The sequence below is a fragment of the Lissotriton vulgaris genome, chromosome 3_1 (assembly GCF_964263255.1).
Source record: "Lissotriton vulgaris chromosome 3_1, aLisVul1.2, whole genome shotgun sequence".
Taxonomy (NCBI): Eukaryota; Metazoa; Chordata; class Amphibia; order Caudata; family Salamandridae; genus Lissotriton; species Lissotriton vulgaris.
In genome coordinates, this window is record NC_141689.1 from 2,074,793,384 (window position 1) to 2,074,820,787 (window position 27,404).

General features: G+C 44.7%; 1 pseudogene; it reads right to left on the reverse strand.

The window, feature by feature from the left end:
• Positions 1-27,034, reverse strand: part of LOC147728818 (uncharacterized) — a 67,650-nt pseudogene extending 40,616 nt beyond the window's left edge.
• Positions 27,035-27,404: the final 370 nt, after the last annotated feature.

Here is a 27,404-nt window from a genome sequence, read left to right on the forward strand (position 1 = left end):
GGAGGCTTGATTTTGAGATGTGGATGCAGCTAAACCTGTAGCTATGGGGTATATCACTGGATGTGAAGATAGTGACCCTCCCAAGATCTGCCTGCGTGATGGGCATGCACTGTCTATCCAGGCCCCTCAAGCTTCTGTGGCAGGTAGACAGGGTCATTAGGTCCTTCATCTAGGGACAGATGTGGCCACGTTTTGACATTGATAAATCATCACCATCAGATCTTTGGGGGAACTTGGTCTCCTCTTAGTGGAGCACCACTCACGGCCCTACATTTGGTGCAACTTGCATATATGCACCCTCAAGTTTGGGACCCACCACTGTGGATCGCAATAGAGTACTGTATCATGCGGAGCCTAGCATGATCCAAGCCATGATCCAGGCCATGTCCAGAAAGTGGATGGGGGCTCATAGGCTCCCTTTGGTGGATGGAATTGTAAATGGGCCCATTACAATGACAATATTCACAAGTGGGCATTTTCAATTGGGGCCCCTGGCAGGGATTCTCATCCTGAGCCATCTAATCTCTTAGGGAATGCTCAAATCCTTCGATGTGACAAGAGTACATCAAGAAATAGTACAATAGATGGAGAAAAATGTGTCTACTATGTCACAACAATTTAACACTCTGAATTCAGTAACTGTAACACAACAAATGTGATCTATTGTGTGATATGCCCATGTGACCTGGCACATGTAGGCAAAACTTCTCGGTCAATTAAGAAAATAATTACACAACATAGATCACACATCAAGTGCAAACTACAGACTGCCCCAATTGTCCACCTCCATGTAAAAATGAATTATGGACTCTCTGAGATTAACTGGACTTTACATAAGTGAAGGGCCAAAATACTGACTCAAGTCTTTCTAGACTCGAAGCCAAAATGATCCTACGTCTTCACACGACCACCCATGGACTAAATGAAATAATGAGGTAGCCCATTGTCTTCAGTAATCTCAGAAGTATTTTTTGTAGGAATTTACAGCACATGTTAGTGTACTTCTAACATATAAGGGCAACGTGCAGATAATCGGGGACAGACACTCTAGGGATAAGCCCCAGTAAAAATAAATCCCACAGGGCTCTTGGCCAACAGAAATTTAACACCCTAAAAAGGAATAAGGGATTTACCCCTGTGTTAATGTACTATAACACATCCCCCTGGAACACCTAGGACCCAACTCTGCCAGACTAACCCAATGAAATGATAAGCGCATTCGATATGGTAGACCATTCTATCTTATGGCCAACCTTGCTGAAGTTAGGAGTGCCTGATGGCATAATCTTTTTTCTCTCAAGGCTGTACGAGAAATTGCAAACCAGTGTGCGCTTTGGAACTAGGGAAGAATGCACCCCAAAATTAAGTGTTAAAAGAGGAATTAGACAGGGCTGTGTTCTGGCCCCCCTCCTTTTTATATTATTTATCAATGGAATTGATGCTATTTTAAAAAGAGTTAATGCAGATGCCCCCCAGGTCAAAGGTGTGCCGGTGTTACTATACGCCGATGACGCCGTTTTACTCTCCAGAACCCCTGTGGGTTTACAGCGTCTAATGGATAGTTTTTCTTCCTTTATTTAAGATAGAAAATTATTAATTAACAAAGGGAAAACATATACAATGACCTGTGGGACTAAAAGTACATTTTTAAATACCTTTTTTTTTTGACAGGGAAAAGGTGCAACAGGTTTGCAAATTTTGTTACCTGGGTATTACTTTTTCCAAAGACAGGAAATGGCCTAACAAATTTAATAATATCCGGAATAAAATGGCAAAGAATGCCCATGGTATTTATAGATTTGCTGCAAAGGTCGGGGATCGTCGTACCAGAGACATGCTTAAGATTTACCAGGCAAGATGTGTTACTGTAGCATTGTATGGGGCGGGAGTATGGGGCCATAGATGCACCCATAATTTGCATTTGGAGGAAAATGTATTTCTAAAAAAGCTTCTGTTTCTGCCAACCTCCGCTCCAACTGAATTGATCCACCGAGAATTAGCTACCAATTATCTAATTGATCTGTTATCCCTTAGGCCGTTGATGATCTGGCGGTCTATCTGGCTTAAGGATGAGAAGTCTTTTAACAGATCAATTATTGAGGATTGTTTATCGGTGGATAAATATCTTGAGATACCCTGGGTTAAATATGTTGTTGTATGTTTCTCAGACATATATAATTTGAACATTTTACTTGACCCTGGTGCAGCATCGAACATACCTAAAACTGAAATGAAAATTATATTCCTGTTATATGCTGAAAGGAAGCGGGCATTTGCAACTGGAACAATGTCTACTGTCCTGTTTTATAATCGATATAATTCTAGAGAAGGTTTCCCTACCTATTTGACTATGGTAACTAGGCAGCCACACAAATTTGTGCTAACCAGACTTAGGTTTGGTATGGCACATTATCTAGTGGCCCACCCAAATATAAATAAACAACCGACAGGGCCATGTATGTGTGACGGTGTGTCTACCCAGAGTACCTTGCACCTTTTGCTGTTTTTTAAACTGTACACAAAGTTTCATACTACCTTTTTAAAACCCATTTTCGTTAAATATGGTGTACGTACAGTTAAACATGCCTTGGTCTTAATTTTTAACCTGCAATCTGCAGATGTCTGTTTTTATACTGCAGCGTTTTTAAATCGGTGCATCAACTCTAGGAAAAGTATGTGCTTTTAATGAAGTTTAGATTATTAATTGTAAACCTTTTCATGAATAAATGTGTTTTAATGACTCCTGACCATTTAACCTTAACTGTGTAAAGTTTATGAAATGTTGAATTCTTTTTGCTGTGCTTTTATGGTCATTTACATGCACCGAATAAAGCTTTATGAATTGAATTGAAATGATAAATTGTCACCTTAATGCAGAATGAGATAAAGCCAGATGATCCTGGAAATTGTTTTTTGTACCTGCAAAGTGTTGTTTGTTAATTATACAAAAGTGCCTATCATCTTGGGCAAGTCAGAATGTATCTACATAGAAAATGAGGAGGTATGTCAGTGAACTTTTGATTGGATGCATTATCAAAAATAATTTGTGGGTGTCCGGGAGACTGATATATGATATATTATTTAAGATTTTTTCTTATATACACCTCCTTGCATCTAGGGTAAATAGATGATGCACATCTCGCAAAACCTTAGGGGATGTAGCCCCAGAAATGAGTCAATTACAACCTAAGTCCAAGGAAACAAAAAGATCACAATTCTGCCTAACAAGCTTCATGTCGTGTTACAATGTTGCAGAATGTGTTAATATAGTCACATGCATTCAAAAGAATGCTCCCAGTCATGCAGACAAAGGTCATGGTGGCCGTTCGAACAGAGATGTTGATTTGGGAAGGTGAAAGGATTTTCCATGTAAATTGAATGTCTTATGCCTTCAACGTGGCAACATCAGTGCCTATTGAATCTGCCGAGACAACATTACCAGTGGAACAGTGAATAATAATGATTGATTGTCGTTTGATAATATCCTCGTAACTTAATGTTAGCGAGCAACTTTCACTATTGCAACGAAAACCAGAACGTGCCAATACAGAGTCTTCTATCCAATTAGAAGCCAACACGTCAGGGAATCTTGACTTCTAAAAAGGCCCCCCCCCCTCATTTTTCATTTTCACTACGGGTTAATTTTGATCACCACTCTGGCAGAGAAGTATTTCGACAGCGAAAGAGTTAGGAACACACAATCGAGGTAAATGACAAATAATTAATTAAGATATAGCCTCTATCGTTTGAGATTCTTTGGTGCAGATGAGAGATAAAATCCGATTTCCCCTATAATGGTAGTACTAGTTATAAATGTATCTTTATAAGCATGATGAATCTATAAATATATATATATATATATATATATATATATATATATATATATATATATATATATATATTCTTAATGATTTAGTTCTTATAAGGTCTAATTGATTCTGTTCTGGTTAGGCTGGTAAGGGTATACGCTGCTCGTATGTCCTGTTATTACTGAGTAGGCCGAGAACCACACGGACGCCATCTTTGCTTTGTCCATGTCAGATCCGAGCAATGATCACCTGTTACTCTCCAGTAGTCAGTAGGCCCCTGTTTAGTTGAGTAACCGAGATCAGCTGAATGCATGCTATTCTTTCTCTGTCCTGGGACTCAAGGTCGCATCTGGCTTTGGGTGCGATAAGCGCATTCCTGGAGGCGCAGTGCCTGCACTCCCCGGCACCGGGACGAAAGGGAGTCACCCCTCCTGACCTTCCCCATAATAGCTAAAGCAGAGTTTCGAACTAATCATGTGTGCCATATATAGTCTTTCCTTGGGGCCCAAGAGCCAAGTAGTACTTTTCCATTTACGGTGACTTCATGTGTTGAACTGAAAGTATATATGTCCTGTATTGACTATGAGCCAGCAGTCTTCTCTGCGCACCTTCTGGGTGAGGATGGGAGAGGCTCCTCTATAGAGTAGTTTGTATAATAAATTATTGAACTTTCTTCACTGCCAACTGACTGTTTATTTGCTAAATGATATTGGGGCTATTGGTAGGTATAGCTCCCTATGTAATATTTTTCTTTGGTACGTCAGTTTACGACTAAGGTGTGACTCCGCGTTTGGGGTCGGCCTCCCGTAACTGGGTAAAGAAGAACAAAGAAAGGGGAGCTCTGGTCGAGGGGGTGGACAGATCAGCGATTCTGACTTACTCCGCTTTCGCCATCAGGGAGCCCCAACTGCTAGTGACCCTTCGCCGGAGTCCTACGGGCGGAACCCAGGAGCTGACGTTGTTGGCCTCCAGGAGTTGGCAGTGGAAAATAAGCAATTGTACCTGTGTGCACCAGGTGAGTGAATTGACTTTTGTATTTTTTTGAATACGCAGTTGAGCGGCGTTTTGAAGCAGTTAACTGTGTTGGGTTTGGTGGATGGAATACCACAGAGAACTTTGGGGTTGTGACGGGGCAGCATAGTGGCTGCACGGCCAGATGCTCTATGGACTTGTTTGGTGAATAATAGGGATTGCGATTGGGCGCCTTGGTGTGGCATGTGTGGTGCAGATCCGGCCGGACTGCTCCCAGAAAAGCCCATGGTTGTACCTGGCTAGCCTTTGGGACACATCTGAAGCAACGCTAAGGCAGCAGGTTTAGTCAGAATAGTCCTGAGGGTGAACCAGGAAGATCACAGGATGGTCTGTAGGTCTGTCTGTGGTTAATTCCTGTCTGATGGTCTCTTGGTAGTCTCTGGACTGCCTGATTTTGGTATGTTGGTCTGGTGATCTGAATTAACTAGTTCTCCATGAACGGGAGTCGACGGGCTCCGTTCTTTTGTTTTGGCAAAGACATGTCATTTTGAATTTTCTTTTTACGTTTATGTATGTATTGTCTATATGTGTATTCTCTTTTGTTGCTAAATGGTGAATGGAATGTCGAGAATGAATGAACATGGCCATATTTGAAAGATTGTTTTTCTGAACGAGATAGAACTGACAGTGACTAAGGATGCCGTGTTTTAGTAAATTGTGTTTTGGATGTTGTTGCCGTCGGAAAGGAACACGATTGGATGAAAGTCAGCCTGACCCGCCCAAGCGTAGCCCGAGTTATGATATGTGTGTTAAACATAGCATTTCACCTATTTTGTTTAATGCGCTGTGGCATAAATATACTAAAGACAATGTGGAACTGCAATGGCCTTTAACTGGGTCTTTTGACGAGAAAAAGATACATTATCTACAGTATCGATTATTTTCGAAACGAAGTCGACAGGCAGTGTTCGACTCTTTAAATATGTGGCAGAAAGAAGCAAAGCGCAGGCGCATTAGGGAGGAGAAGTTATGCAAGATAAAGGGAGGTCAGACCATTACACAGAAAGATAAAGCTTATGATAAGGATCAAACTGAGAAAAGCATTGACTGCACGAATAGGCAATTCGGTTACAGGTGGATAAGAGTTATGTAACTAGGACTGAACCTGAGGATGAGATAGAGGATTTATTGGATGTGCGACCACCTCCCCCTCATGCTCCCCAACGCATATATCCTGCGGTCCCTTTGATTGCAGCCTTAGCCCCAGCCGCCCCGGCGCCCGTTGTATCTACCTCCACCGCCCCTTTGGGAACTTCTCATGTTCTATCCCCTTCAGCATATGAAATGGCTACTTTAATAACTGATATGTTGTCATCCCCTACTATGTCCACGATTGTGGTGTCTCCCCCAACTCCAGCCTGGCCGTCTCTGTCTTCAAGCTTCACCCCTTCACAGGCTGACTCAACTCCATCTCGTGTTCCGGGAAATCTTGGTGCATGACGGTTGTATACTAGATCAGCAGTGGGGCTAGATGAGAAACAGATGCTCGTGAATCAGGCATCCCAGTGGATACGGAACTCTATTATACTATTAAAGATTATGAGCCTGTTATGCAGCAGCACGCCCTGGAGAGTATGGCAAACCGCCTGAATTCCTTATGGGAACAGTATTTCCCTGATGGGAGAGCCCCTCAAGTGTTGTATGATATTCTGGATAGGGCTCACAAGTTTGAGTTAGGGTTGGAAGATATGTACAGAAATGTTGAAATATTATTGAGATAATGGGAACGATTGCATTTGAAATGTCCAAATTGGGACTCTCAGCATCCTATGTGGGAAGTCCATCCCATTTATCATCCGAAAATATCAGAATTAAGAAATTATCAAAACCAAGTGACTAGAGCATGTGTGGAGGCTCGGTTTCAGGAACAGTGGGTCTACACCCCTTACAAAGGGAGTGAGGTCCTTGCCCTGAAATCACCACTTTCCGACCCTTGTAAAAATCCCACTGCTTATTATAAAGAGCTCACTGAGGCTGATATGATATTGCGGCGTGTTAGTTCGCAAGGTTTTGTGCGTTTTAGGGAGCCGCTTGTAGCGCAACGGCGCGAAGTTACCCTCACGGTCGTTCACGGGTGGGGCCATCTTGTTTGCATGACGTATTTCCGTTTCCGGGCGCGATGTGTAATCTCGCAAAGTGTGCGGCTCGCTAGTACAAGTTCGCGTGTGATCGTGAGGAAAATCTTGCGTGAACTTACCCACGCGGTCGTGAACGGCCGCGGCCATCTTGTTTCTCATTCATTGCTATGGTTCTGGGCATTTTTTCTGTATCCTCTGTGAATCTCTGCCATCCTTTTCTTGTTTGAAGTTTTTTTTGATCTATTTTACTTATTATCTATCCCTCTATTTTTCTAGCTCTATATTTTTGTGTCTTCTGCTACTTTTGGTTAATTTTAAACTACTTTTTTAAACTCTTCTCTTTTTTTCTTCCCTATTCTATTTCTTCTTCATTATTTTCCTTCCTTTCTGCCCAGACCATGGTATAGGGAGCCAGGAAGCATCCTGAGAAGGGAAAGAGTCCTTCAGCCCGGCTCCCGTGCAGGCGTTTGAGGGGGGAGCCGGTCACAGCCCGGGAGATCTTCAGCGCGGAGGAGGTGGCCGCACTAGTTTTTTATGTTCAGCGCCCCCTCTCCAGGACCATCATGGCAGGCGGCAAGATCGCTAGTGGGTACGGGATCCAGGAGCGCCGGAAGCGGTGGGAGAAGGACTCGATCGACCTGCTCGGCCTTGAGATCCCCGGGCTTGGTGAGTAGTAGTAGCTATTTCTTCACTACTCTAGGTAAATTATATTTCAAAATCTTCTGTGCATTTCAGGTGCACTGCTCTCCTTCTCAGTAGCGTTGCTACTATGCTTATTTGTTTTGGATTTTGTGTTCATTTCATTGGCCTGAGAAATTATGTATGAGTGTAGTTTAAAGAACAGCGTATGTATGAGTGTAGTTTAAAGAACAGCGTAATGCTAGACACTAAGGGTCAGATTTTTAATTACCGGCGCATCCCTGCAAAGTAGCAGGGATGCGCCAGTAATTGTGCGCCACACCACCACCACCCATGGTGCGCCGTATTTACAATGCGGCGCACCATGGGCCCAAAACGTCACCGAAGCGTTACGCATCTGTGCCGTAAAGGCAGCGCATTGCTGGAGTTGTGTTGCAACGATGGCGCAGCTCCAGCAATGCTCTGGGGTGCCCTATCTCCCCAATGCTGCATCAAGCTGTAGGTCTGCTTCAAGCAGGCGCAGGGTTTGAGTCACGCATAATTGTCCTAAAAGTGACTGATTGAAATCTTGAAGATTTCCCTCAGCCACTTTTAGGATGTGTCCCTGCGCAGGAACGCCCTCCCTTGCGCCAGAATGCCCCCTGATGGCGCAGGGCTTTACAATGTGATGCATCTTCCATATGCGTCACGTTGTTAATATGCGCCGCACCATGGCGCTTCTTTTGTTCTGCCGCTGCGTCACAAAAGTCACGCAACAATGGAGCAAAAGAGCCGCAAGGGGCTTGTAAATCTGCCCCTACAGACTCAAGTCCAGGGCTTCCTTTGTACACCTGGCAATAAGAAATAGTGGTAGTGGATTGATAGTTTGAGTATTTTAATGACTGGTTAATGTAGTAGGAAACTTTTTAGTGTTGTCGCTGATCTGCAATCACGATGGACTCTGTCTGTCACTTCACGTGCTGCGGACTGCTGCCTGCCAGTCCTAGGCGAACCTTTTTAGTAGTTTGTTTAGTGAGTTACATAACTTTCCAAGTTGACGGTCCGCAAATCAAGCAATACTAATATCGTAGTAGACCACATGAGATAGGTCAATTTATCCCGTGGAATAGTTGTCTATTTGCTATTTCGCCAAAATATTTTGTTATTATTCTTTTGAAATGTTTGATTTGGTTGACAAATATCATCCATGTTTTCTGGTCTTTCTTCCTTTCATGTTGAACATCTGCTCCCCCCAGGGGCAAGAGGGCATTGGAGGAGGCTGCTGCTGCTGCTGAACAAGGCCAGGATCGGTCAGGCAAGTCTCCTTTGCTGGCCCCGGTAAGTTAATTTTAATATAGAGTACCTATTTTTTCCTAGCATTCCTCATTCGATTTTTTCGAAATTGTCTTTGATCTTCTTGTAGACTGTATCTAAATTCTTATCCTGCCTCGACTATGACTCCCTGTGGTATTACTAGATTATTCTTATTAGTCTGTCTGTGTAGCTAACTAAGATTGCACATTTGGCAAAAGGTATAAAACAAAACTCCCATTCTAGTCAGCAATAGCTCTATGCACTGAGTGCAGTCCTCTGGGATTGTCCATAATGTCCTTTCAAGTCTTCTAAATGTTTATGCTTTGACAATTACCAACAATAAAAAGGTGAATGACCACCAAGAAAGAATAAGATACTACTTTACTTTTGGTTTGGATAGGAGGACAATCCATACTACTACTGTTGCAGGGACAAATCTGCACAAACAGAACTATGGACACTAAATAGTGCATTGTTTATCAATTATAATAGGCGCAGGTAGACTTTCCACATACCTCAGTGATATCAGACTTTGAAAAACCCCGAATCTCCTTACTGACTAGATAGTGTGGCAGAGTCATTTAGCTCCCGAATTCATCGATGATTGATCCCCAATGATGATTATCCAACGCAGGACAAGAGTACGGAGTCAGAGTCCAGAAGTGACAGAGGCTCATGCTTGCAAATTGCAAAACCTTTTGCTCATTCACTCATGACCAAAAACCACAGAGTCTATTTAAGTTTTAAAGCTTTATTAAAAGTAAAAATATTTATTAAAATCAACCTTGTCATAAAACATAAACGGTTGATTAAAAATGGAAAAGTGCTTATAGTCATTTTTTATTTCACACATGTATTGTGGGCGAGCCGAGCCCTCACCTGGTTTGAACTTTCATTTTTCTTTTTGGTGCTGAATCATTGGTCCCTTCGTCCTAGTTATGATGATTTGTTCTTAGAAGTGAAGCTTCTGTCTGTTATGAGAAAAATGGTGCGTGTTAAAAAGCAAGCATTCATCAGTTGTGCCAAAAAGTGCAGCAAGACAACACCCTTCCGTGGAAAAAGGGACATTTTTACTTTAGAGTAGACAGTCACAAATTATTAGATTGGTTTCTGTATTCACATTTCTTCATTCCTAGACAAAATACTAGTGAGTGGTGTATGTCTATGACATTTAACATTCTTAAATGTACTTTGTAGGTGGAACATCTGGTGCTGGGCCCAGCGCGAAGGTGGAGGAGGAAAGCTCTGGGGAGGAGGCGGTGCAAGTGCCTGACCAAACTGCTGTACGGGTTGCCACGGTAGTGGCGGGCAGTGGTAAGCTCTTATATTCCTTACTTATTGAGATTGCAGACTGCATAGTGTGCTGCTCCCCGTGAGAAAACGTAAGGTTTGTCCAGATGAGAGACATGAAGAAGAATGATTGACATTTAGGGGCCTATTATGATGGCGGACGAACCTGAGTCCGTCCGCCACCATAGAGTAGGGGGGACCGTCCGCAGGGGCAGCGGCGGTCCCTCCGTGGTAATTAGGATGTGACCGCCACCCTGGCGGTCACATCCTGTATTTTTATCATTGGGGCGGGTGCTACTTGAAGCAGCACCTGCCGCAATGATAAAAATGTAAGTTGTGCATTTGCATGCACAAAGCGGCAGGCACCGCGGGGTGCCTGCCGCTTTGTGCAGGCAAATGCAGGGGGGTACAATAGGTACCCCCCATGTGCACCCCCCACCCCCCCTTCACCTCTGGGGGCCCGCAACGGGCCCCCAAACAAAAATCTGTATGCCTTTGCACGGCGGAAATGCAGCCGTGTAAAGGCATGTTCCTCCAGACATCCTAATATGGCTGGCGGTGTCTGATAGATACCGCCAGCCATGTTAGTGCTTTTCCACCGCGGACGGGAGGCGACCGCGGCGGAAAAGCTGCAGACTGAAAAACGATCCCCCAGCCATCCTAATCTAGCGGAGGGTCTTTTTCAGTCCGCTGCGGATTTCCCGCATCCTCCGGGCCGGCGGTGGATTCCGCCAGCCCGGAGGATGCGGGAAATCTGCAATCCTAATCTGCCCCATAGTTTGAATAGATGGATGCCTGGATCATGGTACTATCTGACTCTTAGATAGCATATGTGTATCTAGAGAGAGTAGACGGTCACTGGATGAACTAAGTGTTACTTTGAAGAGCATGTAACACCGCACCCGCACGTCCGTCCCAGTGTAGGAAAGGCAAGGAAAAGAAGTTGTAATTTTGTCCGAATACTACCATGAATAGTAGCAGTAGTTTATATTGCAAGCACAGCATATATCCGGCTATTACGAAGGCCACTGACTACCTCTGTTAATAAGTTTAGTAGAACTCGGTCATTCATGTGTGGATGTATCACTGTTCACTCAATAAAAAGCAAAGCACCTAAAGTCATCCCATATGTAAGCAAATACATACCATGTGCAGTGATAGATAATCAGATTATTTATCTTCTTCATTTTCTTTTTCCAGTATTCATTGGCACTGTAGGGTGAAAGTTAAATTAATTAAGCAGTAGCCCTTGTAACAGAGTATTCTCAGTACCACCCGTAATAGAAAAGTAAGAGCATCACCACCTGCATGTACTGGACTGGTACTGTAACGCAAGTCTGTCTCACTCATCATGGCGGACGTCTGTTTTTCTCGGGTGCAAGTTGACTGCGCTGGCATTATGCCGGCTTGCAGAAGTTAACGTACCAATTTTGCTAAACAAGAGAGAAGAAGAAGACTGGTGTACTGTCATAGTCGACTCTAATGGAGTGAGTCCATAGTGCTCGTAGAATTGATTCCTTAAACTCCCACTAATGTTAGAGCAAGGGTGAAGAAGTGGGAGGTTAGATAGATACTGGCCACAATAGTTATGTACTGCACTTGCAAGTTGCTAGTTCTACTGTGACACAACTTTCTGCTGAATCATTTTGTGTTCATCTTAATGAGCATTGGTTACAGACTATGTCTTTCTTTCTTCATATAGATGCTCCTTCCAAACCAACCCGGAAGGAGCTGGCTAGATGGGCCCGGCAACGGAGGCTGGAGGCCACTGTCGCTGAACATCGGCGGCTGGCGGCCCAGGAGGAGGGGGACACGCAGTCTACAACAACATCTACCAGCACACCTGCATCCTCCTCCGCGCTCCCTGGGTCACCCAGTCAGCGCAGCAGGTCTCCAGCAGTACGGAGCCGGGGTACCGCAGCCACCCACCACCGCAGAGCAGCAAAGAAATCAGCTGCCCCCCACAGCAGTTGCAAAAAACAGATGCACCACCTTTCCCTGAGGGTTTCCTACCTCGAGCAGGAGCTGCTCAAAACCCTGCTCGAGACCCTCCGCAAGGAGCATTCCGACCTTGCCCGAAAAGTCAACAGCAGCAGCCTGCAGTAGGAGGAGACTGTCCTTTGCCCCTTTTTTAAAGACTTCTGGGGGGTGGGAATTGGGAGTTGGGTTTTTTGGACTTTTCACGGACATTTGTTGGGGTTAGGGAGTGGGGGTGGGTTGGGTCTTGCGGGAGATTATTTTTTTGTCAGGGATATAAATATACTTTAAACTTTATCTTAGCATACGTGTTTTTTTTACTGCTTTTGAAGCTGGTGGGTGGGGGTTTAACAGTAACTTTGTTTTTGTGAAACTTAAGTGGCATCTTGATTCAAGTTGTGTGATTAATTGCCCAAATGTTTTCAAAACTAAGTGCCTCTCACAGAGTAAGTGAATTCAATAGTCCTAGGACTTTACTAGTACTAGCGTCAGTCTCTCGTCTCTCCATACTCCATTATACTTCCTCCCCCCCAAACACTTATCTTACCTGTAATTTGTGTTTGGAAATAGGGCTAGGCACAGGGCTGGCTGCACAGCAAATGGCGATTAAGGTTGGCAATCCTGGGCGGATGAAATGTCATCATTGCGTTGGTACTAGTGGTGTTACACAGTGGCAGTTGCAGCATCTGAAAAAAAAGAAAATGAAACCTTGTTTGTCCTTACCGTAGCATTAGAACAGTACGATAGAGAATATAGCAGGTGACAGTACACTAGAACAGTGCCACAATGTAGCCTAACAAATGGTAAAGTATTGAAAGTATAACTAGTACTTGCGTTGAATTTCCTTGACATTGGCTACTACTACAAGAAATAGTACCAAAGGTGAAGGACACAGCAGCGTAATAATTTGCCACGTCTTGGAGGAGGATGTTCTTGATGACCAATCAAGTTGATGGCGCACATGAAAATCTGCATTCATTTGCCAATAGTGACTGAGTGTCAAGCTGAGTAAGAATAGAATATATCCTCGGATTCCTTCACCAGCCTGTTGCTATGACCTTATCCTCCCCAGCAAGTGTGTGGAATTATTGCTGTCATTTAGTCACACATCAATCAAAACCACACAGCCCTGGGGAAGAGGGTTAGGGTTTGGAAAATGGATGGGAATGGGGGATTTTGGGAAAGTTTTGTTGAGAGAAGAAAAAAAAAGCACAGCATGGACAAACAATAATTGAAGATAAAGAAATCTTTGGGTACAAAGCTAACCATAAATCTTTTAAGTGACATAAAGTAAGTGCATGCACTACTGCATGCATGGTTACTGAAAAGTAAGTAGTACTTTCGACAACCGTGAATGAAAGAATGCGACAGTACAGGGCTGCAGCGTTTTCACTTGCCTATCTCTGCACTCAGAGAAACACTTCTTACATTAAATTAGGTTTAAAAAATAGCAGAAGTGAAACATAAGAATGGCTGTAGGGAAGAATTTAGAAGCAGAGATCAAAGAAATGCAGAGTCACACTCATAGAAGTTCACAGCAATAACATTACTTAAAAGATAATTAGAAAAGAACGGATACTGTATCTGTATGTTGTTGTTGAATTTGGTAAATTGCATGCATCAAACCATTCCTCTTATTAGCGGGACTCCTCCATTCCAGCTGACGCTCCGTCTATCAATGTTGGTGACCAGAAGACACCCTGTCCACTGCCTGCCTGGCGGATGCTGAATTGCGGCTCGCTAATGTGAAGCCTGACTTCCTCCTTTTTTTCCCATTGCACAGGCTGAAACCCAGCCTGTAATTATTGATGGAAAAACAGGAAGTGATATTAGAACACCACTGACAATCAAATATAAGGTATGTACGCTGTGTAGTGCAAAAAGTCACACTTTGAGTTTCCTAATAGACAGTACAATATTTTTGAAAGTGTGTACTCTGTCTGAGTCTCCTTATGAAGGATAAATAAGTATGGGCAAATTAATTTAGCGGATATTTCCCCTCAAGCTAGGTGTACTGTAAACTGTGTTTTAGAACAAAATTAGACCTTCCCAGCAGTGCTCCCACCCAGACCCTTACTAAAGCCAGTCGCAAAAATGTAGAAGACCCCCAATCAGATCTCTGGTGACAAAATGTACTTTGAAAGTAAAAGTAGGCCCAAATCCCCCCTTACCCACCGTGGATTGTATTCAAACCACTTGCAAGCAAGCAAAAGTATCCATACCCAGCATCGCTCCAAGATTCGCAAACCCCCCCACAAACAGCCCTCGCCCAAACACATGCAATACAAATACTGCTAACCCTAACGAGCCCTAAGTTAAGAATAGTGGCAAACGCTTTCTTTAACTATGCCAAATCCCCCCTTTCCCACCATGGATTTTCTTCAAATCACTTGCAACCAAAATTACATACTCCCAAGAGTGCTCTAAGACCCCAGAACTCAGTTGCAAAAATCTAGAACACCCCGAAACACATGCAATCCTGCTTCTAGTGCTAACCCTAATGAACCCTAAGTTACAAAAAGTGCCAAAAGGCTTTTCCGCATGGATTTTCTCCAAACCACTTTTATCCGGTATTAGACCTTCCCAGCAATGCCCCAAGATCCGCCAACCCACCCGCAAAAAAGCACAACACCCCCAAACAGCCAAAAAGCAAAAATGGAAAATCTCATACTTACAATATTTTTCGACCTTCTTTCAATTCTGTCCAAACGCGCTGTGCAGCTAGGCCATAACTCCTGTTTTCCACCATGGATTTCCTGAAAAGCAAATGCAATCAAAATTAGACTCTGCCAGAAGTGCTCCCAGACCCCAAAACCCACCCACAAACACCCGGAACCCCCCCAAAGAGCACCTCAGAGACAAGCAAGTCAGCAAAAAAAAACCCAAAAAATTGCCTCCGATTTGGTCCAAACCACTTTTATCCGGTATTAGACCTTCCCAGCAATGGCCACAGAGCCGTCAACCCAGGCGAAAACAAGTAGAAGACCCCAAACAGCCAAAAAGCAAAAGTACAAAAATGGGGATTTAGTCATTTTCAGGGTATTTTCCAAAATCACTCCGCGCGCGCTCTGCATCTAGGCCCTAACTCCCCTCTGCCACCATGGATTTGCTTCAAACCTCTTGCAATCAAAAGTATCCATACCCAGCAGTTCTCCCAGACCTCGAAACCCACCGACAAACACCAGGAAACCCCCAAACAGGCCCCCGAAAATGCTAAATTGAGCGAAATGTCAGAAAAAGCTAAAACTTTTTCCTCATGGATTTGGTCCAAACCAGTTTTATCCGGTATTAGACCTTCCCAGCAATGGCCACAGAGCCGTCAACCCAGGCGAAAACAAGTAGAAGACCCCCAAACAGCCAAAAAGCTAAAGTACAAAAATGGGGACATAGTCATTTTCAGGGCAATTTCCAAAATCACTCCGCGCGCGCTCTGCAGCAAGGCCCTAACTCCCCTCTGCCACCATGGATTTGCTTCAAACCTCTTGCAATCAAAAGTATCCATACCCAACAGTGCTCCCAGACCCCGAAACCAACCACAAACACCAGGAAGCCCCCCAAACAGCCCCCCGAAAACGCTAAATTGAGCGAAATGTCAGAAAAAGCAAAAACTTTTTCCTCATGGATTTGGTCCAAACCAGTTTTATCCGGTATTAGACCTTCCCAGCAATGGCCACAGAGCCGTCAATCCAGGCGAAAGCAAGTAGAAGACCCCCAAACAGCCAAAAAGCAAAAGTACAAAAATGGGGACTTAGTCATTTTCAGGAGCAATTTCCAAAATCACTCCGCGCGCGCTCTGCAGCTAGGCCCTAACTCCCCTCTGCCACCATGGATTTGCTTCAAACCTCTTGCAATCAAACGTATCCATACCCAACAGTGCTCCCTGACCCCGAAACCCACCCACAAACACCAGGAAGCCCCCCAAACAGGCCCCCGAAAACGCTAAATTGAGCGGAATGTCAGAAAAAGCAAAAACTTTTTCCTCATGGATTTGGTCCAAACCAGTTTTATCCGGTATTAGACCTTCCCAGCAATGGCCACAGAGCCGTCAACCCAGACGAAAACAAGTAGAAGACCCCCAAACAGCCAAAAAGCAAAAGTACAAAAATGGGGACCTAGTCATTTTCAGGGCAATTTCCAAAATCACTCTGCGCGCGCTCTGCAGCTAGGCCCTAACTCTCCTCTGCCACCATGGATTTGCTTCAAACCTCTTGCAATCAAAAGTATCCATACCCAGCAGTGCTCCCAGACCCCAAAACCCACCCACAAATACCAGGAAACCCCCCAAACAGGCCCCCGAAAAAATGATAGTGAGCAAAAAGGCAAAAACGTTTTTAAGTCTGATTTTGTCCAAACCAGTTTCATCCGGTATTAGACCTTCCCAGCAATGCCCCAAGAAACGCCAACCCACCCGCAAAAAAAGCACAACACTCCCAAACAGCCAAAAAGCAAAAACTGGAAAATCTCATACTTACAATATTTTTCGGCCTTCTTTCAATTCTGTCCAAACGCACTGTGCAGCTAGGCCATAACTCCCGTTTTCCACCATGGACTTCCTGAAACGCAAATGCAATCAAAATTAGACTGTGCCAGCAGTGCTCCCAGACCCCAAAACCCACCCACAAACACCCGGAACCCCCCCAAAGAGCAGCTCAAAGACAAGCAAGTCAGCAAAAACGCAAAAAAAAAATCGCCTCCGATTTGGTCCAAACCACTTTTATCCGGTATGAGTCCTTCCCAGCAATGGCCACAGAGCCGTCAACCCAGGCGAAAACAAGTAGAAGACCCCCAAACAGCCAAAAAGCAAAAGTACAAAAATGGGGACAGTCATTTTCAGGGCAATTTCCAAAATCACTCTAAGCGCTCGCTGCAGCTAGGCCCTAACTCCCCTCTGCCACCATGGATTTGCTTCAAACCTCTTGCAATCAAAAGTATCCATACCCAGCAGTGCTCCTAGACCCCGAAACCCACCCACAAACACCAGGAAGCCCCCCAAACAGGCCCCAGAAAACATGATAGTGAGCAAAAAGGCAAAAACGTTTTCAAGTCTGATTTTGTCCAAACCAGTTTTATCCGGTATTAGACCTTCCCAGCAATTTATTTATTTATTTACAAGCTTGTAAAGCGCGCGGCTACCCCCGGCGGGGGTGTCCCGGCGCTATAGACCACAGACTTAGAAAGAAGGAGTGCTTTAAGGGAGGGTAAACAACCAAGTTTTCAATTTGCTCCGGAACAGTGATTCAGACGAAATAAACCTGAGATCTAGTGGAAGGCTGTTCCAGAGTTTAGCTGTTATAACACCAAACGCTCTGCCACCCATTCTGGAGCGGCGAAAGCGAGGGACAACCAGGAGACGCAAGTTGTTAGACCTCAGAGATCTGACCGATTGGGATAAGATAAGTTTTTTCTCAAGTATCCCGGGCCCAAGCCATTTAGGGCCTGGAAAGCAAGTGTCAGGACCTTAAACTGAATACGACGGGCAATGGGAAGCCAATGTAGCTTCTTGTGATAAGAAGTGACAGAATGTCGATAAGGTATGTTGCCAATCAGTCTCGCCGCCGCGTTTTGAACGATCTGCAAGCGTTCAATTTGGTACAAGGGAGCACCGGCGTAGAGACTGTTGGCATAATCCAAGTGTGACGTAATCAGGGCATGAGTGATGGTTCTACGGGCATCCAGCGGGAGGTCTGGGAAGATCTTCCTGATCATACGTAATTTCCCGAAGCACGCTGTTGTGACCTTATTAATTTGAACTTTGCAGGATAGGGCGTTATCGAATTGGAAGCCCAGATTACGTGCTGTTTGGACCGGAGTGGGGGGAGGATTAAGTACCGTCGGCCACCACAAAATAGCAGGAAGCGAGGTTTTCTGATTGAAAAATAAAACCTCCGTCTTGTCAGTATTAAGTCTGAGATGATTAGCGGTCATCCAGAAACATATATTGCTAAGACAAAGGCGAAAGTTGGCAAAATTGGAGTCAGAGTGATCTCTAAATGAAAACACAAGCTGAGTATCATCAGCATAAGAGATCACTCGGACCCCCGAGGATTCCACCATCTTCGCCAGAGGAGCGAGATAAACATAAAAAAACAGAGGGCTTAGGGCTGAGCCCTGAGGCACGCCACAGCGAAGGGGTTTACTCTCTGATTCAAAAGGTCTAAGAAAGACCTTCTGGGTCCGTCCTATAAGGAAGGAGCTGATCCAGGTCAGAAAGCTAGAAGGATGTTCCTGCAGTGGCCGTATAATTCAATATTGTGAGTGCATCTCTAATGAATCAACACAAGTAGTGACAGAAAGAGAAAAGGTACCAACGAAGTTCCTTCAAAAAATATATATTTTTTATTTACTTATTCTATTTTATTTTTATGTGGGTATAAATACATATAAATTTTTGATCAGCGAATCTTCTTTATACAATTCATAAGGAATACACAAAGTGTTTGAAAAAATTCATAAAGGAAGACAACCAGTTTTAAAATCCATAACAAATTAATGGGAATTCCCCTGAAAGACAATCATACACAGCAACTCACTTACGTGCTAACAATCATACTACATTCATACCACATACACAGATGAGAGAAGGAACTGGATTCCAATTAGCAAGATGGCTGCGCTAATGTGGTGCAAGGGCTCCAAGGTGTAGTTGTTGGCCCTTGTGGCGGGTCTACGCGCGTTTCGGTGGGCAAGCCACCTTCATCAGGACCTTGTACATCGAATTAGTGCAGATAACAGGGGATCAGATAAGAAAGTAATTGGCCTAAAAAGAAAGAACAAGTCTGTCACTATCACATCCACAACACAATTTTCTTTATAAGCATTAGTACATTCACTGTTGGGTAAAACCCATGGTTCATTACTCAAATGAGAAAGAAAAAATCTACTTCTTAGGCAAGAGGCCAGAGAAATCTAATAGTATAAAAGCAAGATGTTCTATAGTTCCTGAGTAACGGGTCACACTATCTTATAATGGGGCATCAGTTGTGCAATAAGATGTCTTATTCTGCACGGGCTACTTATAAAAGTGCTCCATACAAGGGCATGTATAGTCATTTAGTCATACTCACAAAGTGATAGATCAGCTATCATCAGAAAACAGGTTCTTTTGAAGGAGTAGAATGGTGGGGTCACTCGTATGGCACTGCATCTATAAAAAGGGCCAGGGGAGGCTGTTAAAATAGGTTCTGATGTAAAGAAAACCATGGTATGCACGCATGGCCCCTAGTAGCTGGGCTTACCCAATTGCCAAGTCGGAGGTGCTGGGTGACCCTCAAAGCTTCATCTTGATGTCTTTTAAATATCTTTTAAATATCAGATGTTCCCATGGGAACATCTTGCCCACTTCGGTATGTCTTTTCCTTTCTCTAGCACCTATTTTGAGCAGCCCAGCTAAATTAGGAGACTAAGGTCCCCCCCAAAAACGACTCTTACATGGGATCTCATACACTTTTTTCTTTTAACCTATACAGAATCTGATATTTAAAAGACATCAAGATGAAGCTTTGAGGGTCACCCAGCACCTCCGACTTGGCAATTGGGTAAGCCCAGCTACTAGGGGCCATGCGTGCATACCATGGTTTTCTTTACATCAGAACCTATTTTAACAGCCTCCCCTGGCCCTTTTTATAGATGCAGTGCCATACGAGTGACCCCACCATTCTACTCCTTCAAAAGAACCTGTTTTCTGATGATAGCTGATCTATCACTTTGTGAGTATGACTAAATGACTATACATGCCCTTGTATGGAGCACTTTTATAAGTAGCCCGTGCAGAATAAGACATCTTATTGCACAACTGGTGCCCCATTATAAGATAGTGTGACCCGTTACTCAGGAACTATAGAACATCTTGCTTTTATACTATTAGATTTCTCTGGCCTCTTGCCTAAGAAGTAGATTTTTTCTTTCTCATTTGAGTAATGAACCATGGGTTTTACCCAACAGTGAATGTACTAATGCTTATAAAGAAAATTGTGTTGTGGATGTGATAGTGACAGACTTGTTCTTTCTTTTTAGGCCAATTACTTTCTTATCTGATCCCCTGTTATCTGCACTAATTCGATGTACAAGGTCCTGATGAAGGTGGCTTGCCCACCGAAACGCGCGTAGACCCGCCACAAGGGCCAACAACTACACCTTGGAGCCCTTGCACCACATTAGCGCAGCCATCTTGCTAATTGGAATCCAGTTCCTTCTCTCATCTGTGTATGTGGTATGAATGTAGTATGATTGTTAGCACGTAAGTGAGTTGCTGTGTATGATTGTCTTTCAGGGGAATTCCCATTAATTTGTTATGGATTTTAAAACTGGTTGTCTTCCTTTATGAATTTTTTCAAACACTTTGTGTATTCCTTATGAATTGTATAAAGAAGATTCGCTGATCAAAAATTTATATGTATTTATACCCACATAAAAATAAAATAGAATAAGTAAATAAAAAATATATATTTTTTGAAGGAACTTCGTTGGTACCTTTTCTCTTTCTGTCACTACTTGTGTTGATTCATTAGAGATGCACTCACAATATTGAATTATACGGCCACTGCAGGAACATCCTTCTAGCTTTGTGTATTTCTTTTCCCCTCGGTTCCTGGGCCACAATTTATTTGTTTGAGGGGGTCCCCTTGTTCATGTTGTGCTGATCCAGGTCAGAACCGTACCACCCATTCCAGTCTCACTCAGACGATCCAATAGTATCTCGTGAGATACAGTATCGAAAGCGGCGGATAGGTCAAGGAGGACCAACATGGCCTCCTCGCCTCTATCCACACACTCCCGGATCGTCTCTGAGACCTCTAACAGAGCTGTTTCGGTACTAAAACCCTTTCTAAATCCTGACTGCGAGTCGTGTAGCAGTAAGTTGGTTTCTAAATATTCCGCCAGTTGTTTCTGAACAGCTTTTTCCAGGATTTTAGCCGGTTTAGGGAGAAGAGAGATGGGACGGTAATTACTAAATTGCACCGGGTCCGCGTCTGCTTTCTTCAAAATGGGAACTAGCATAGCCTCCTTCCAAACAGATGGATAATGGCCGGTGCACAGCGAAGTGTTCCAAATTGAAAGAAGTGGATTAATCAATAGGGGTGCCAGATTGCCCATCACTTTGGCAGGGACCGGGTCTAAAGGGGAACCAGATTTGCACTGGGAAAACAAACTCATTGCAGAATCAGTGGTGAGCTCCTTGAAGGACACCAATGATACTTTCTCTGGGTCCCTGTCACTGGACACAGGGGGGGCCACAGCAGGAGAGAAAGAGGACATGATATTACTAATTTTATCTAGAAAGTAGTCCGATAGTCCATTACATAAGGCCTGACTAGCGGTGCTCTGAGGCATCATAGAAGGGGGGTTCATAAAATCCTTGACAATACTAAAGAGAGTTTTGGGAGAGTTGTCTGCATTCTTAATTTGTATGGCATAGAAGTCTCTCATGGTAGATCGTTTTAATTTTTGAAATCTTTTTAGAGCAGTCTTGTAAGTAACTTTAGATTCAGAGTCATAAGCTTGCCGCCATTTGCGTTCTAGCTGTTTACAGCGGCTCTTTTCCTCCCACAGGGCAGGGGAGAACCAAAGAGCAGACGGTCGGGATCTTGTGGAGGTAATAGGTTGTAAAGGGGCAATGGCATCAATGGCAAGCCTGAGGGAGTAATTCAATCTAGCCACTCTTTCATCAAGGTCATTAGAGAGAGGGTCAGGCTGATAAGAAAATACAGGATTCAAAGCAGCACAGGTGACTTTGTGCCATTTTCTCCCGTACTCCCTGCCAAGTACTGTAGGACTGGGTAGTGAAGGGAGGGTTAGGTCAAAAGGGAGAAAGTAATGGTCTGACCAAGTGAGGGGAAGGGCAGAATGCACTGTGATACCAGGATGATTTGAAAATATTAAATCAAGAGTGTGGCCCGCTATATGCATCGGGCCATGAACTAATTGGGTTAAGGTCAAACCCTGCAGGGTTTCTAATAGGTCAGTGGCCTGAGTGCATAGAGAGTTTTCAACGTGAAGATTAAAATCGCCAAGCACTATAAAGTGCGTGTGTTTGAGAGACAGGTCCGCAATCATGTGTAATAGTAGCGTTAGAGAGGAGGCTGAGGCATTGGGGGATTGTACACTAGGATACCCGCCAAAATCACTGTCGCCGAATCTAAGATGGTGAAATACATGGCTTCGATGATCCCAATTTTAGTGAGTTTCCTGATTGCCAAATTAAAATGAGATTTCAAAATGATGGCAAGACCTCCCCCATTTTTTGCACCCTCACGGTAAATACTTTTCAGATGATAGCCCGGTGGAGTAGCTAGGTGGATATCCGGTTTAGAAGTATCTTTTATCCAGGTCTCAGTGAGAAACAGGATGTCCCACTCGTGAGAGGTAAGTGACATCCAAATCTCGCTAGTATGGCGAGGAAGGGAACGACACTTGACCAAGCCCACCTTCAACATCAAAGAGTGATTAGATCGCTTGGCCACAATCAAATGATGAGAGGCACGTTTCCCCATGAGTTTAGGAAAAAGTTGCATTGAGGGCATTTAAACGGGTGTCCCTCAAGGTTGCGAGGGCAACACTGAGAGGGCGGCGCACATGTACCTGGTCTCAACTGAAGGAGCTGACTTCTCGACCAGCTAATCTGACTGATCTCAGAGCGACAGGCAGGGGGACTGGCACTGGTCACGGGCCAGTCGCGGACGGGCGCAGACAAGCTTGCCTTAGGCGCGCATGCTGCCCCCGCCCGCTGCACGGATGGGAAGTCCATCTGTTTTTATGCATATAGAGGAGGGTGGGAGGCGTCCAAGAGCTGGACCTCTACCCTGCCTTCCCCTAAGATGGCGGCTATCCCTCTGCGTCCCGGCGTCAGCGCCTCAATCGGCTGCGCCGGAGGGGAAATGAGTGCAGGGAACCTTGGAGCGACGTTAGTCTCGCGTTCAAGGATCAACTCAATTGGTACAGTAAAAAGCACAATCTAAAATATATACAGTTTTAAAAATCAGTGTTACCAGCCAAAATGCAAGAATTTACAGAGGGAGAGTAGAGAGAGCCCCCGGCTTCCGCCTCAGGGGAAAGTAAGCGTTAGTTAGCAATGCCCCAAGACCCGCCAACTCACCCTCAAAGACGTAGAACACCCCCACAAGTGCAGAATCTTTCTTCATTGGGCGTAATCCAGCCCTCTGCTTTGAGGGAAACAGGAGTCTGGAGGAGGGGGGTAGAGGAGCATGTTCTTGTGAACTTGTGAACCTGAGGAATGCATACTGCGGCACCTGCAAATCAATAAGCAAATAAGTGAAGACTGTTCTGCTGATGGGCTTGTTTTTGTGATTAGGTGATTAAAGTTTTTATTTATATTAACTGTGCAAAACAAAGAAAGACAGACACACAGGAATAAAAGTAAATAAGGACGAAAAAGAAAGTTATTGATTCATTGGCTCATATTCAGGGCTCAGTGTCAGGGAATAAGAGTTCGTCCTCATACTCTGCGAATTCAGGCGAGAGCAGATCACCTAACAGAGAAGAAATTCCCTCATCTAAGTTGCTGTCCTCCTCGTCTTCTTCCGGCGTATATTCTCGTACTTTGTAATCTGGTGGTATGAGGTGCTGATTCATCTTGATCATTGTTAACCTCTCCATATTTTTGGGCGAGAGGCGGGTCCTTTTGCAAGTTACAATGCCACCAGCAGCACTGAAAACACGTTCAGAGACACGCTTGCGAGTGGGCAAGACAAGTAGTTTATAGCCAGGTTGGAGAGCTGTGCCCACAATTATTTTTTCCAACGCCAATACGCCAATGGGTCATAATGAACATAGACCTCTGTTGAGTCATTCAGATAGTCCTGCACCATCGACTCAAGGTTCTCCACGGTTCCTCCACTTTGCTTACTTTTTGCTGGGACCTTTTGAGAAGCAAACCCAAGCTGAGTTAGCCAATCCTCTTCTTCACCCAATGTTACTGTTGTGTCTGGTGCAGATGATCCGGTTGCCGGTGTCTTTAACGGCTGAGAGGTCACTTCTGCCACAGCCACAGGTGCAGAAGTGGATTCTTTTGACTGGGGGTGGCCTGCTGATGCTGATGTACTGCCTTTTCCTTCAATTTTCTGCCGTTCTCTTTCAAACCTCATGGCTGACACAGCTAGCCAATGTTTGTACATTAAAACTTGCGCGTCACCAAAAGCAAAGAATGCTCTGCCTGCCAGTGCCTTTTTGTAGCGTGGATCCAGAATAGTAGCACAAATGTAATGCTGTTCTGAGTGGATCATTTGAAGACGTTCATCGCCAAGTAGGCATTGTAATAATTTCTCCACCAAAACAAAAGCTTCTTGCTTTTCTTCCTCTTTTTCAAACATAGAAGACACCGCCTTCAGTTGGTGCTCTAGCATGCGCAACAATGGGATAGCTTTTCCCAAATTACAGTCCTCCCTGCTGACTGCACATGTGAAGACCTCAAAAGGACGAAGCATGTCTGTCAGGCTTTTAACTGGCTCCCATTGTGCTGCATCTAGCCTCAGGTCCTTCATAGCTGTACCCAGTGTTAAGAAATACTGATCAAGTACCGTAAACTGCTCATACAGACGCTCAAGCATGTAGAAGGTTGAGTTCCAACGTGTTTGCACCTCCTGGATTAGTGCTTTCACTGGCATTTGACGTTCATGTAGCAGCCCCTCAGATGCTTCCGGGCCTTAAAAGAATGGCTGAAATGGTTGCACATTCTTCGGCAGGTGGTCACTAACTCGCACACTGGACTTACTTCACTCAAGAATTTTTTAACAACCAGGTTTATACACTGCGCCAAACACGGCACTCTGAAATATTTACCCAGCTCCATGGCCTTAACTACATTGGCGCCATTATCCGTGGAAACATAACCAATCTTGCATTTTTTTGGGGACAGCCATTGAAAGACCTTTGTGTTAAACTCCTTCAAAATGTTTTCTCCTGTATGACTTGACTCCATGCCAAACATGGCTAGTGTTGCATGTTTCCGAGCAGCTTTAAAAACGTTGTCCGGGTCAACACCTGCCCTTAGCTTTGCTGTAACTCCTGAAAAAGAGACCCAGTGTGCAGTGATGCACATGTAATCAGTGCCTGCGCCACTGGTCCACATGTCTGTTGTCAGATGTATAGTGTGAACAGCACTCTTCTGCAAAGCTGCCCCAATCACCTCCAGCACATCTTCATGTAGTGCTGGAACCGCAACTCTGGCAAAATAGAACCGGCTAGGAACCTTCCATTTAAGGCTGAGCGTTGCCACTAATTCTAGAAAACCAACCCCTTCCACAAAAGAAAAAGGGAGAAGGTCCAGAGCTAGCATTTTAGCCAGCTTAGTGTTATACAGACGCGTCAGTGGGTGGTTGCGATCAAATGGCGCTTCTGAAAACAACATGCTTCTAATGGTGGGCTGGACCATGATTTTACGGGATGATGATGATGACTTCTCCGACCCAGTTACGCTCGGTGATGATGAACTTTTTTGCATTGGTGTCTCACTCTCTCCCATACTCTTAGTGTGGCTCACAGGGGGTGTGCTGCTGACAGGGGTACTGGGTGTAAGTGAAGTGTTTGACGCTTCTTCCTCCTCGTCATCATCAGATGAAACATCACCGTATACAGTTTGTTGACTTCCAATTCGGGCTTCCTTGATCTCCTTTAGGTGCGCAAGTCATTGGACAGTGTGCTGTCTCTCAAAATGACCTCTCTGGCCTCCGGTACCATAGTTGGTACCAAACTTACCACGACTAACTGCAAGCTTACAAATGCTACAAATGGCTATGTTTTCCCTTTTTGAGCAAACACTAAAGAAGTCCCAAACTGCGGACTTGAAATGTCTGTGGGGGGCGGAGGAGGCGATACTGGTGGTCATGCTGCTAATGCCAGATGAAGTGGAGGATGTGTGTTGCTGAACTTTACTACGTTGTGCACTTGCACCACCACTAATTGAGGTCGAGGTGGATGGAGGTCCCTTCTGGTGAGAAAGAAATATGGAAGCGGTAGGTGGTGGTGTACTAGTTAACTCCAATGATGGTGTTCCCATTGCCTCCTCGTCGACAACATCACGCTCAGCAGCTTTTCGGGCTAGGGTCAAAATGTCTGTTTGCTGCATGCCCGCTGAGGCTGGAGTGGCGTGTATGATGATTGCGTCGTAGTCGTGAGAGTCTTCTTCAGCAGGAGGAGTACCACACTCCATAAGTACGAGAGTTTCGGGGACCTTCCTTTTACGCTTAGCTACCTTTGTCAGATCATGGTGTGCCTCACTCTCAGGCGGCAGTGGTGGTTCCCAAGTTTGATCCATATCATCAGAAGGAGGTGGGCTTGAAGAAGATGTAGACACCATCCTTGATCTTTTCCTTGCTAGGGATGTGGAAGACAATGAATGATCAGGAGGAGAGGCTTCCTCAAATGATACCTTGGTTTGAATGTCGATTTCCTGATGTGCCCCTACTTCGGGACGAACAACTATTGGGGGCACTTGTGCCCCTCCAAGCACCTCTGCTTGCGCATCTCCTTGCGCTGCCTTTCCTTTCACATGTACTTGAGCTTGTACTTGCACATGTGGTTGTTGTTGCGGCTGTGGTTGTTGAACACTCGTCAGATGAATTACAACAACCTGTGTTGATTGAGGGACATTGCTGCTACTTTCTGGCGATGAGCCAACATCACTGGTCGATGGTGATTGAACAACTAGACTGGCTGCCTCTGCAGCACTCAAGGGCTTGGACTTAAGTTGGGGTGGTGGTGGTGGCACTGAGCTCAATGGAGCAGGGGTGCTGCTCTCAGCTTGGTCCCCAGCAGATCCCGCTGCTGCTGCAGGCGTACTTTTTTTTTGTTCCCCAAAAATGTGGCGGGCGGCACACCAGTCTCCTTGGTAACTTGCTTCTTCTGCTCCTTACTGGCAACTTTCTTGCTAAAGGAGCTACGGGGAACTTTTTTTGGGGCCATCTTCTTCAGAGGTCAGAACAGCAGGCCGCAGTTGCACGAGTTGCAGAGTTGTCTGTGGCCAGACGTGACGTTGCGTGATGTTATGCGGCACACACACAACGCTGCAGGACTTCTTCCTGGCACTGGTGGTTCTCTTGAGTCTTGTGCACCTAAAAGCAATGGAAGACAGAGGAACATAGGTATACACCCCAAAAAGTCGAAAAACACATAAAAATCAGCACAATCCCATGCCATCCATGCTCTCAATGATGTTTAAATTCAAGACACCCCACAGAAAGACTAGGCCCATGCACCACTCACTAGCCGTGAGGAAAAGGCCCCAACAGCAGCCAAAGAAATCGAAAACACACAAAAATCAGCACAATCCCAT